This window comes from Oncorhynchus mykiss, chromosome 13 (genome assembly GCF_013265735.2).
Source record: "Oncorhynchus mykiss isolate Arlee chromosome 13, USDA_OmykA_1.1, whole genome shotgun sequence".
NCBI classification, from domain to species: domain Eukaryota; kingdom Metazoa; phylum Chordata; class Actinopteri; order Salmoniformes; family Salmonidae; genus Oncorhynchus; species Oncorhynchus mykiss.
In genome coordinates this window covers 14,919,789-14,932,288 of record NC_048577.1, presented here as the reverse complement: position 1 = coordinate 14,932,288, position 12,500 = coordinate 14,919,789, and the positions used below count along the sequence as shown (strand labels likewise).

The 12,500-nt window shown below is 44.6% G+C and overlaps 1 protein-coding gene across 2 annotated transcripts in view; it reads right to left on the bottom strand.

Moving 5' to 3' along the window:
* The window catches only part of LOC110485737 (coiled-coil domain-containing protein 85A), a 35,532-nt gene that overhangs the window by 14,564 nt on the left and 8,468 nt on the right, over positions 1-12,500 (bottom strand). Inside the window, exon 3 of one of the 2 annotated variants that reach the window (XR_002467971.2) lies at positions 6,954-7,031. The exons of the other annotated variant lie outside the window; for it this stretch is intronic. The gene's annotated coding sequence lies outside the window, so the exon portion shown is untranslated. The remainder of the gene's footprint in view (positions 1-6,953; positions 7,032-12,500) is intronic. 2 annotated transcript variants of the gene reach the window in all.

Here is a 12,500-nt window from a genome sequence, read left to right as displayed (position 1 = left end):
TCCTAGTTTCGGAGACAGACACAGTAGCCCACGGTAACCTCTCATTGGTGATAAATTATAAACAAGGAAGGGACCACGTTATTGGCAACCTCTCCCCACTGTTGACGACAGTGTTACCCCAACGTTAGCCTCCGAGCATCCCACAATGCACCACTCCACCACCGCTTCTTCTAGTGCCCAGGGTCTAACTTTAATGAGTTTCTCTCAACAAATCTCACACACACACACACACACACACACACACACACACACACACACACACACACACACACGTGCGGGCGCACACACGCAGTCTCAACTCAATACCTTGGTTATCCACTTCCTTAGGAGATCAATCGTTTACTCTTATTTTGCCCTCTCTATCTCATGCAGTTCTTCAGTAGCTGTTGCATCAATGTATTTCCCTTCAATCTAAAGCTTTTGTTCTATTTCATATGGGAATAGTAGGCAAAGGGCCAGTCTTGTGTAATCTACCAAAGAAACGCTTTAAAGACAGAAAACACTTCATCAAAAAAAACAGACATTCTTCTGATGAACACAATGCAGACAGATGTGGTGATGATGTCATAATGGCGGCATCTATGCCGTTAGTAGATACAGAAGACATCTCCTTCCCGTGTAACATCTATGTCTTTCAGAGATAGCACCTCGTCCCTGTCTTTCCCATAGCATCTCATTCTCACTGTGATCAACGAGGGCACTTCTAACACTGTGCAGCCGAGGTGAGATTCACACTCCTATCTCAGCGCTTGGAGAAGAGGCAGGAGGGGGATTACACAACTCAACTAGGGAGTACTCTTGATGAATGCCAGTTCAACACACACACGGACAGACGAAGACACACACACTTGCATGTGGACATGCGCACATGCTTCTTGACAAACGCCAGTTGAACAACAGCACTGCAGAAAATCCCTCAACCTCAGCACCAAGGTCATGTATCCATGACCTCCCCTTGGAAAGACAGACCAATCAGAGCCTCAGAAGTCACGCCAGCATTTTCTTGACTAAAAGTTGAGCAAGAAACACTCACAATTATATGTTTCACCTGCAGCGAACGTTCCTCTTAGAGCCAAGACCAAAACCGTAATGAAGTGTTATTTGGCTGTAACCGTGCAGAGGAGAGGAAAATAGCGAGTTGGGCTCTAGCAATGGGGGGTAATGAGATACAGTAGCCATTATCTGCAGGCTGCTGCTGGTAATGGTGTCCTATCAAGAGGAAGAAATCTCTCTACAGTACAGAGAAGCAGACAGTATGCTACAGCTATACACAGGAAATCAGGCGTTTGACCTTGATGCCAATCATTCCGATGTCAAGTTTAAGTAACAAACGTGATTATCCATTTTCCAGTGAAAATATACATAATTATTATGCTTACAGGCATTTGGCTCAGACACATCACAGATCCATCCCGATCAAAGGATGAGCACATACAGTTGAATTCGGAAGTTTACATACACTTAGGTTGGAGTCATTAAAACTCATTTTCAACCACTCCACAAATTTCTTGTTAACAAACTTTAGTTTTGGCAAGTCGGTTAGGACATCTACTTTGTGCATGACACAAGTAATTTTTCCAACAATTGTTTACAGACAGATTATTTCACTTATAATTCACTGTATCACAATTGCAGTGGGTCAGAAGTCTATATACACTAAGTTGACCAGGCCTTTAAACAACTTGGAAAATTCCAGAAAATTATGTCTTGGCTTTAGAAGCCGATAGGCTAATTGACATAATTTGAGTCAATTGGAGGTGTACCTGTGAATGTATTTCAAGGCCTACCTTCAAACTCAGTGCCTCTTTGCTTGACATTACGGGGAAATCAAAAGAAATCAGCCAAAACCTCAGAATAAAATTGTAGACCTGCACAATTCTAGCTCATCCATGGGAGCAATTTCCAACGTTCATCTGTACAAACAATAGTACAGTATAAACACCATGGGACCACACAGCCGTCATACCGCTCAGGAAGGAGACGTGTTCTGTCTCCTAGAGATGAATGAACTTTGGTGCGAAAAGTGCAAATCAATCCCAGAACAACAGCAAAGGACCTTGTGAATATGCTGGAGGAAACAGGTACAAAAGTATCTATATCCACAGTAAAACGAGTCCTTTATCGACATAACCTGAAAGGCCACTCAGCAAGGAAGAAGCCACTGCTCCAAAACGGCCATAAAAAAGCCAGACTACGTTTTGCATCTGCACATGGGGACAAAGATCGTACTTTTTGGAGAAATGTCCTCTGGTCTGATGAAACAAAAATATAACTGTTTGGCCATAATGACCATCGTTCTGTTTGGAGGAAAAAGGGGGAGGCTTGCAAGCTGAAGAACACCATCCCAACCATGAAGCACGAGAGTGGCAGCATCATGTTGTGGGGGTGCTTTGCTGCAGGAGGGACTGGTGCACTTCACAAAACAAATGGCATCATGAGGGTGGAAAATTATGTGGCTATATTGAAGCAACATCTCAAGACATCAGTCAGGAAGATAAAAGGACAAATGGACCATGATACAAGAATACTTCCAAAGTTGTGGCAAAATGGCTTAAGGATAACAAAGTCAAGGTATTGGAGTGGCCATCACAAAGCCCTGACCTCAATCCCATAGAAAATTTGTGGGCAGAACTGAAAAAGCATATACGAGAAAGGAGGCCTACAAACCTGACTGTTACACCAGCTATCTATTTTTTTTATTTATTTAACTAGGCAAGTCAGTTAAGAACAAATTCTTATTTTCAATGACGGCCTAGGAACAGTGGGTTAACTGCCTGTTCAGGGGCAGAACGACAGATTTGTACCTTGTCAGCTCGGGGATTTTACTAGTCCAACGCTCTAACCACTAGGCTACCCTGCCGCCTCTGTCAGGAGGAATGGGACAAAATTCACCCAACTTATTGTGGGAAGCTTGTGGAAGGCTACCTGAAACGTTCAACCCAAGTTAAACAATTTAAAAGCAATGCTACCAAATAGTAATTGAGTGTATGCAAACTTTTGGCCAACTGGGAATGTGATGAAAGAAATAAAAGCTGAAATAAATCACTATTATTCTGACATTTCACACTCTTAAAATAAAGTGGTGATCCAAACTGACCTAAGACAGGGAATTTTTACTAGGATTAAATGTCAGGAATTGTGAAAAACTGAGTTTAAGTGTATTTGGCTAAGATGTATGTAAACTTCCGACTTCAACGGTACATACCATCTTGTCTGAAACATAGAAAGCATTAAAACAAACAGATAATGAACGCCCCAGGCACTGAAAAGATTAGAAACTACATTGAGGGGGTGTGATAAAAATGTTGAATAATGTGGTCGGTGCTTAGCTTTGACATCCTACGTTATCTTAAAGCTACATTCTGGGATTTTAAAAAACAACAAAACGGCAGCCCTGAATTGAAATGAGGAACAGATTCCCAGATCCCATACTGTACCTTTAATGATGTGTTATCTCTCTTCCCATCCCTGTTCTGTTGTGATAGATGGTATCTGACTTTGGTGAGACCAGATAGATGTTGTTACTGGAGACAATATAACTCTGGGAGGTGTCCCTTGATCATTGATCAAACTGTTAGATAACGTACTGTAAATAGATGCTCGTCAAGATAGCATTGTTAACAGCAGCGGAAGCCAGTTGGCTAGCAACAGAGAATGTGAAAGCAAGGTGAGTTCAGATACTCGTTGTGAACGTCTCTTCCAAGATGGATGACATTCAGGTTGACATTAATTCAACTACTTCTTGCCCACCAGGAATGACACAAACTGTCACAACCTGGTAATAACATCCAAGATGAGCAATGTTCAAGATCGTATGAATTGAACCGCTTTGAACTGAATCCATCTACCAGAAATGACAAAAACGACTTTCTCTAAAACATCAAGTCAAGGTCACCTCCAGGTCTTCAAAATACGGAAAAATGTAAATTTTCCTCGAGGTAATTTCTCCCCTGGAATTGATGCCTGTATCTCCCCTCTCTTCATCCACTCTCCCTCCTCTCTTCATCCTCTCTCCCCTATCTCCCTCCTCTCTCCATCCACTCTCCCTCCTCTCTTCATCCTCTCTTCCTCCTCTCTTCATCCTCTCTCCATCCTCTCTCCCTCCTCTCTCCCTCCTCTCTTCATCCTCTCTCCCCCCTCTCCCTCCTCTCTTCATCCTCTCTCCCTCCTCTCTCCATCCACTCTCCCTCCTCTCTTCATCCTCTCTCCCTCCTCTCTTCATCCTCTCTCCATCCTCTCTCCCTCATCTCTCCCTCCTCTCTTCATCCTCTCTCCATCCACTCTCCCTCCTCTCTTCATCCTCTCTCCCTCCTCTCTTCATCCTCTCTCCCTCCTCTCTCCCTCCTCTCTTCATCCTCTCTCCATCCACTCTCCCTCCTCTCTTCATCCTCTCTCCCTCCTCTCTTCATCCTCTCTCCCCTCTCTCCCTCCTCTCTCCATCCTCTCTCCCCTCTCTCCCTCCTCTCTCCCCTCTCTCCCCCCTCTCTCAACCCCCCCCCCCCCCCCGTCATGTCTGCCGTTAGGTTTAGATCTGATTTGTCTCAGCCCACTGGTCCATCTCTCATTGGCACGGCACACCGGGGGAGAGAGAAGACCAGGGGAGGACCCTGACAGTCTATTCTCTCTGTCACTGGAATGAGATTGCGTGTCAACGGCCCAGGCCTGACTCTGGAACAGTTGTCACATATCTCTGGAGCTTGCGATGAGGCCTCGGAGCAAATGCTTGGAGTTGGTCCCTTCCACTACTGACCACAGGGCAGGGGTGTGAAGGTGACAGTTGAGGCCTTTAACTAAGAAATGCCTGGTTTTAATCTGTAAAGATCACAATATCTGGACTTACTCTTCAATATAGTTTAGCTACAATTCAACTCTCCATGTCATTTTCACACTGAAGTGCCAAAATAAAATGGTTTTCCTCAAAAAGTGGAAACCGTTTATCTGTGAGAACGACACCCAAAATATATATTTTTAGTTTAATATTAGTAGTAATCTGCTAAACATCTCTGTGTTAAACACACACACAGTCATGAACACATGCATGCGCGCACACACAGTTGTCCAAAGGGAGCAGACATTAAGGTAATGAGGGTTATCAGCAAAATGTTTAACAACACTCTTGCTATAATGTGTGCTCCGAAGGTACGTCGGTTGTTGCTATAATGTGTGCTCCGAAGGAACGTCGGTTGTTGCTATAATGTGTGCTCCGAAGGAACGTCGGTTGTTGCTATAAGGTTATGTGTCCTGGACGTGAACACAAACAAATAGAAAATGAAAGACCGTAATTCAAACCCGGTCTCCTGGGTACCATGAGATTATGTTGGTCCTCTGATGTTAGCCCTCTGAGTGTTCAGGTCTTAGGCAAGGTTACTCAGCACACGAGTGTGCGTAGTTCCAAACCAGCTCTGTTAAATAGCTACATCTCCGAAGTGCAAGAGGTAAGGTATCTGTTAAGAACAATACTTTCTGATTATACTAATCCATGTGAAAACTGTCTGCCTAATACTCCCATATCTCCAAACACAGAATCAGTGACTAACTGTTGGATTTTCTGTAACTATCAGCTACGAATTTGTTCGCACATGAACGTAGCTTGTGAGTGTGACATCTTTTGGCAGACTTGCGAGGAAGAAGAGGAGAGAGGAAGAGTGACAACACACTCGCTCTCTCTAATCCACTCTGTGTGTGTGTGTGTGTGTGTGTGTGTGTGTGTGTGTGTGTGTGTGTGTTCTGAAAAAAGGCTTTGTGATGGTGCTACTCCTCAGACAGTTGATTCAACACTGTCGACCAATTAGGAAGAGAGAGAAACATCCTGGTACTTTTCCCTGACCGACTGAGCGCGGAGTCTAGAGAGAGAGAGGAGCACACACACACACACACACACGCACACACACACACATACACACACAGAGGCCAGTAATTGTTCTGTCACTGCACTATAGACATTTTAGGGCAGCAATACGACTTCAATCTAATGGATGCTTTCTCTACAACCAATACAGTATTGTACAGATTGTAAAATAGTTGTCTCAATATGCACAGAAAAATTTATTCCACCAGCCAGTCAGTCAGTACTGTATATCTTTACAATAGAGCTCACCTTGGACCCCCAAAATACAATAAGAGTATCCATAAATAAAGCAATACTCTAGAGAAAGTAATATCATGGGAAAAATGTATCACATCTCAATTTAGATCAATTCAAATTGAATTGGGGGGGGGGGGGGGGTAGCCTAGCAGTTAGGAGCGTTGGGCCAGTAACCGACAGGTCACTGGTTTCGATTCCCAGAGCCGACTAGGTGAAAAATCTGTTGATGTTCCCTTGAGCAAGGTACTTAACCCTAATTGCTCCTGTAAGTTGCTCTGGATAAGAGCGTCTGCTAAATGAAGGACATGTGTGTGTATGAATGCAGGGGAAAGGTATCGGGGGTAAACAGGAGGGGAGGTATTGGTCTGCTGCTATATTTAGAGCTCAAGTCAAAGCGGAGTATATCCCAAGGTCACAGAGAGGGAGAGGAAGAGAGAGAGAGAGAGGTGCTGAACCACAGGCTTCCCCTTTGCACGGGAGGGAGGGAGGTGTAAGGGAGAAAGAGAGAGAGAAACGGGAGTGAAAAACACTTTTCACACCTACAGAGTATTGTCAGAAACCTCGCCTCAACCTATTAAATCCTGTCCCTCTGTGACTACTGCCAGACAGTCTACATTACCAATCTCCCATTGGCACTAGGGCTTCACACACTCTCTGTGTCCCAAATGGCACCCTATTTCCGTTGTAGTGCATCCACTGACGAGTAAGATGGTGCCGGAGGATAGGGCTGCCGTCTTATCGGCTTAACCAACCATGCTATTTTGTTTGTTTTTTTGCGTTGTTCTTAAATTGTTTTGTACATAATGTTGCTGCTACCGTCTCTTACGACCGAAAAGAGCTTCTGGACATCAGAACTGGGATTACTCACCTCAAATTAGACGAGGAGTTCTTCTTCAATTAGTTGGACACGAGGGATCTACTACATACACCCGACCAGGCCCAGATCCTCGTGATTCGTGGAAAAAGGAAAAGTACACTTCAGTTCAAAAGTTTTGGGTTACTTAGAAATGTATTCGTTTTTGAAAGAAAAGCACATTTTTTGTCCATTAAAAAACATCGAATTGATCAGAAATACAGTGTAGACATTGTTAATGTTGTAAATTACAATTGGAGGACAAAACAGCAGTCTCTGGTAAGACACGGGTCAGGGGCCTATTCATATTTGTTAACAATAGCTGGTGCACGATATCTAAGGACGTCTCAGGGTTTTTCTCGCCTGAGGTAGAGTATCTCATGATAAGCTGTAGACCACACTATCTACCTAGAGAGTTTTCATCTGTATTTTTCATAGCTGTCTACCTACCACCACAGACCGAGGCTGGCACTAAAAGAGCACTCACTCAACGAGCTGTATTCCGCTATAAGCAAACAGGAAAACGCTCATCCAGAGGCGAAGCTCCTAGTGGCCGGGGACTTTAATGCAGGGAAACTTAAATCAGTTTTACTTAATTTCTATCAGCATGTTTTCCTCTAGGTAATTTCTCCCCTGGAATTGGTGCCTGTATCTCCCCTCTCTCCATCCTCTCTCCCTCCTCTCTTCATCCTCTCTCCCTCCTCTCTTCATCCTCTCTCCCCTCTCTCCCTACTCTCTCCCCTCTCTTCATCCTCTCCCTCCTCTCTCCATCCTCTCTCCCCTCTCTCCCCTCTCTCCCCTTTCTCCATCCTCTGTGACTACTGCCAGACAGTCTACATTACCAATCTCCCATTGGCACTAGGGCTTCACACACTCTGTGTCCCAAATGGCACCCTATTTCCGTTGTAGTGCATCCACTGACGAGTAAGATGGTGCCGGAGGATAGGGCTGCCGTCTTATCGGCTTAACCAACCAAGCTATTTTGTTTGTTTTTTCGCGTTGTTCTTAAATTGTTTTCTAGACCACCTTAATTCCACACACAGAGATGCGTACAAAGCTCTCCCTCACCCTCCATTTGGTAAATATGACCATAACTCTATCCCCCTGATTCCTGCTTACAAGCAAAAATTAAAGCAGGAAGCATCAGTGACTCTGTCTATAAAAAAGTGGTCAGATGAAGCAGATGCTAAACTACAGGACTGTTTTGCTAATACAGACTGGAATATGTTCCGGGATTCTTCCGATGACATTGAGGAGTACACCACATCAGATGCACCACATATCAATAAGTGCATCGAGGACGTCGTCCCCACAGTGACTGTACGTACATATCCCAACCAGAAGCCATGGATTACAGGCAACATTCGCACTGAGCTAAAGTATAGAGCTGCTGCTTTGAAGGAGCAGGACTCTAACCTGGAAGTTTATAAGAAATTCCACTATGCCATCTAACGAACCATCAAACAGGCAAAACATCAATACAGGACTAAGATCAAATCGTACAACACCGGCTCCGACGCTCGTCAGATGTGGCAGTGCTTGCAAACTATTACAGACTACAAAGGGAAGCACAGCCGAGAACTGCCCAGTGACACGAGCCTACCAGACGAGCTAAATAACTTCTATGCTCGCTTCGAGGCAAGTAAAACGACTGTGTGATCACGCTCTCCGCAGCCGATGTGAGTAAGACCTTTAAACAGGTCAACATTCACAAGGCCGCTGGGCCAGACGGATTACCGGGACGTGTACTCTGAGCATGCACTGACCAACTGCAAGTGTCTTCATTAACATTTTCAACCTCTCCCTGTCTGAGTTTGTAATACCAACATGATTCAAGCAGACCACCATAGTCCCTGTGCCCAAAAACACTAAGATAATCTGCACTCACGTCTGAGCCATGAAATGCTTTGAACTGCTGGTCATTGCTCACATCAACACCATTATCCCAGAAACCCTTGACCCACTCCAATTTGCACTCCGCACCAACAGATCCACAGATAATGGAATTTATATTGCACTCCACACTGCCCTTTCCCACCTGGACAAAAAGAACACCTATGTGAGAATGCTATTCATTGACTACAGTGCAGCGTTCAACACCATAGTGCCCTCAAAGTTCATCACTAAGCTAAGGACCCTGGGACTAAACACCTCCCTCTGCAACTGGGTCCTGGACTTCCTGACAGGCAACCCCCAGGTGGTAAGGGTAGGTAGCAACACATCCACCACGCTGATCCTCAACATAGGGGCCCCTCGGGGTTGCGCTCTCAGTCCCCTCCTGTACTCCCTGTTCACTCATGACTGCATGGCGGCATGACTCCAACACCATCATTAAGTTTGCTGATGACACAACAGTAGTAGGCCTGATCACCAACAACGATGAGACAGCCTATAGGGAAGACCTGAACTTGTGGTTCAAGGACAACAACCTCTCCCTAAACGTGATCAAGACAAAGGAGATGATTGTGGACTACAGGAAAAGGAGGACCGAGCATGCCCCCATTCTCATCGATGGGGCTGCAGTGGAGCAGGTTGAGAGCTTCAACTTCCTTGGTGTTCACATCACCAACAAACAAACATGGTCCAAGCTCACCAAGACAGTTGTGAAGAGGGCACAACAGAACCTATTCCCCCTCAGGAGACTGAAAAGATTTGGCATGGGTCCTCAGATCCTCAAAAATGTTTTACAGATGCACCATCGAGAGCATCCTGACGGGTTGCATCACTGCCTGGTGTGGCAACTGCTCAGCCTCCGGTCGCAAGGCACTAGAGAGGGTATTGCGTACGGCCCAGTACATCTCCGGGGCCAAGCTTCCTGCCATCTAGGACATCTATACCAGGCGATGTCAGAGGAAGGCCCTAAAATTGTCAAAGACTCCAGCCACCCTAGTCATAGACTGTTCTCTTTGCTACCGCACGGCAAGCGGTACCTGAGCGCCAAGTCTAGGTCCAAGATGCTTCTAAACAGGTTCTACCCCCAAGCCATAAGACCCCTGAACAGCAAATCAAACGGCTACCCAGACTATTTGCATTGCCCCCCCCCCCCCCCCCCCCCCACTCCCACACTGCTGCTACTCACTGTTATTATCTATGCATAGCCACTTTAATAACTCTGCCTACATGTACATAAGTACCTCAATTACCTCGACACCAGTGTCCCCGCACATTGACACATTGACTCTGTACCGGTTCACCCTGTATAGAGCCCCGCTATTGTTATTTATTGCTGCTCCTCAATTATTTGTTATTCTTATCTCTTACTTTTTTAGGGATTTTCTTAAAACTGTATTGTTGGTTACGTGCTTGTAAGTAAGCATTTCACTGTAAGGTCTACACCTGCGCATGTGACAAATACAATTTGATTTGATTACTCAGGGCCCATTTTGCACTATATAGGGAAGAGGGTTCTGTTTTGGATGCATCCACTGTAACCCTTTTCTCTCACAGCCTTTCTCTCCTGATTATCTGAGCAGCTTAAGCCAATATCCAGAACATGTGATTACCAAGGCAGAAAACACGATTTAGCCGCAGACTTATCTGTCCTTAAATGGATGGAGAAGTCCCGCCAGCACTATCCTATGCTGCATGTCAATCCACATACTGAATGTGATACTGCAAAGTCATTCTGTCTGAGATGTCTGGTGGTAGGCTACATCAGGGTCATAATTCATGAGGATACACCGTAACAAAAGGTTATGCAACAGAAAACAAAAACAAGCTTCCTATTGGACAAATTCAGGATGTCCATCCCTGTTTCGCCCATTTTTCGCCCGTTTGGTGCGTGGCGAATACAACCCAGGTTGATGATTAACTGCTATATCATTGAATTGAATTATCATCCCAATGCTCTGACCTATAAATAATATTCGCCCCTACTAACAAATGAAGTTGTCACAACGTTGAAATAGGTTGTGAGAAGGTTGTTTATAATGACACCACCATTTGACAATGTTGTGACAACACAAATAAAACAAGGTTGGGGCGTCAATCTCATTTTAATAGGCACTAGTAAGAACCTGCTCGCTTCTGGTGAGGATTTCTTTTTAACACTGTAAACACACACATACGCACACACACATACACACACACACACACAACAGCGGCTGGCTGTGATTTAGACAATGTCCTAAAATAAGCAACAACAGATGAGAGCATTAAAAGAGCTGTCTAGGTCAACGCCTGCTGTGTTTTCATTTGGGATTGCACCCAGCCCAGATTCCACAATTTAAATGAGATTGCATTTAGACTTTCACCATTTGTTTGCATGGCCGGTTGGCTTGTTGTAACGTGTGTGTGTGTGCGTGTTTACATGGGTGTGTGTGTGTTTGCCCACGCACATGCGTGAGTGTGTGGACTGTGGCAGCGGAGGCCGGACACACACAGACACACACACACACTTCAGAAAAATGAAATAATGTTGTGGAAACCGCTTAGAGGATAATCCCATGGCGACGACGAGGCAGGCTGGAGTACACCACTCAATCGTCACAAAAACACACACACACATACACTCAGGCTGGAGTACACCACATCATCACAGAACACACACACATTAACACACACACACTCAGGCTGGAGGACACCACATCATCACAGAACACACGCACATTAACACATACACACACACTCAGGCTGGAGTACACCACATCATCACAGAACACACACACATTAACACATACACACACACTCAGGCTGGAGGACACCACATCATCACAGAACATACACACATTAACACATACACACAATTAATTCCACCCTCCAAAAGGGTTTGTTCTATGTTTTTTGGCAGCAGGAAGAGACTGACGTACATGAACATAATGAGGCTCTAACACTGCTCCCAATCCTCTGCTATCTCTAAAGCCAGCCGTTACTATCTAGACTTTTCCAACCCATCCTTTGTAGTGTTGTAACAAAGGTGTTTCAGAGAGCCTTCCATTACAGATAGATTTTCAGAAGTAATATTGTGAGTGGCATTTACAGAGCACCGTAAAAACAGCAGGTTAACTTTTTCGTCATGAATATTCTTCCGGAGGCAGTTCTTCAGAGTGGTCACTAGCTGGCACAGCCATGAAGTCCTAAAATCTGATTTTAAACCTAACCCTAACCTTAATCACACTGCTAACCCTAATGCATAACCCTAACCTTAAATTAAGACCAAAAAGCACATTTTTGTTTTCATAACTTTTTACAATATAGCCAATATTGACTTTGCAGCTGGCCTATTTAAGGGGAAATCTCATGACAATACTCATGACAATAAACATCATCATGTGTAAAAACACAAGAGATCTTAGTTATAGTTCATACCCAGGCCCGTATAACCTGGCACAGAGTGTGTCCTGACCAGATCACATGGTCAGGAGGAACTAGTCATAGACCACCACAGGGTTGAGTTTCAGCGTAACCATTGTCATACCACTGCAGCAAAATGTATATATATATGCACTTCCTTTTCTGAATGTGGAATATAGAGCCTAGGCTACTGTTCATTATGAAGAGAAGAGGTGACATGCAGAAAATGACTGTCCCTCAGGAGCAACACAAAACTCTTGATTGTATGAC